Source organism: Trichechus manatus, unplaced genomic scaffold (genome assembly GCF_000243295.1).
Source record: "Trichechus manatus latirostris isolate Lorelei unplaced genomic scaffold, TriManLat1.0 scaffold00216, whole genome shotgun sequence".
Classification (NCBI taxonomy): domain Eukaryota; kingdom Metazoa; phylum Chordata; class Mammalia; order Sirenia; family Trichechidae; genus Trichechus; species Trichechus manatus.
In genome coordinates, this window is record NW_004444152.1 from 3,400,683 (window position 1) to 3,401,908 (window position 1,226).

The following is a 1,226-nucleotide window of genomic DNA, read 5'->3' on the forward strand; positions in this document are numbered from 1 at the left end:
AGCTGACAGACCTCGGGACTCCTACCTTCCCAGCTGCACAAAATGGCTCTTCTCACCTAAGCCCAAGGGGTAAGAGTTGCAGTTACCGAAAAAAAGAAATCAAACCCCCTGGCCATGGAGTCAATTCTGACTCACGGCGACCCCATGTGTTACAGAGTAGAACTGAGCTCCATCGAGTTTTCTTACAGAATCTTGCATAAGAGGAGGAAGGGGGAGAAGATCACGAGGTTTTTCTCCTGTGGAGCTGCAAGGTGGATCAAACCACTGACCTTTTAGTTAGCAGCTGAGCACAAGCCATTTGCGCCACCCAGACACCTTGTCGCAGCCACCCAAAAAAAATCAAACCCATTGCCATCGAGTTGATACCGACTCACAGTGACCCTACAGCCACAGTAGCAGGGATCTGGGAAAGAGAGGGGACGGCAGATTGCAGCTGGGGTTGTCTTCGGTCAGGGATTGCTGTGTGGTGCAGCAATGCAAAATGAGGCCAGCAGGAGGGAGGGGAGAGAGGAAGGGGAAGCCGCTCAGGTTTCTAGGTCAAACCAGATCCATATCCTTGGGGTGTGGGAGTCTCAGATGTCCCAGGACCAAGTCTCCAATCCCTCTGGGCATCTCTGGGCACCTCTACTGAACCCTCCCAGGTAGCCCAGTCCTCTCCTTTAACAGCCCAGGAAAGAACAACAATCACCACAAGATGATAATTGCTCCTGTACCTCAAGGACTGAAAAAAGAAAACCCAAACCCATTGCTGTCAAGTCGATTCCGACTCATGGCAACCCTATGTATTACAGAGTAGAACTACTCGCTAGGGTTTTCTTGGCTGTAATTTTTACGGCAGCAGATTGCCAGGCTTTTCTTCCGTGGCACCACTGGGTGGGTTCAAACCACCAACCTTTAGATTAGTAGATGAGTGCAAACCATTTGTGCCACCCCAGGACCTTCCGTAAGATTACAGCCACTGAAAACCCTATGAAGCGCAGTTCTACTCTGAAACACATGGGGTGTTATGAGTCAAAATCGACTCAACGGCCCCTAACAACAACAACAGCAAATCATTATGGAAGCAGACTGTCAGGCGTTTCTTCCGAGGCACCACTGGGTGGGTATGAACCACCAACCTTTAGGCTAGTAGTCCAGCGCAAACCTTTTGCCCCGCCCAGGGACTTTTGGCATTTTGTATGCATGATCTCAATGAATTCCTACAACAACCCTTATGGGGTAGTTAC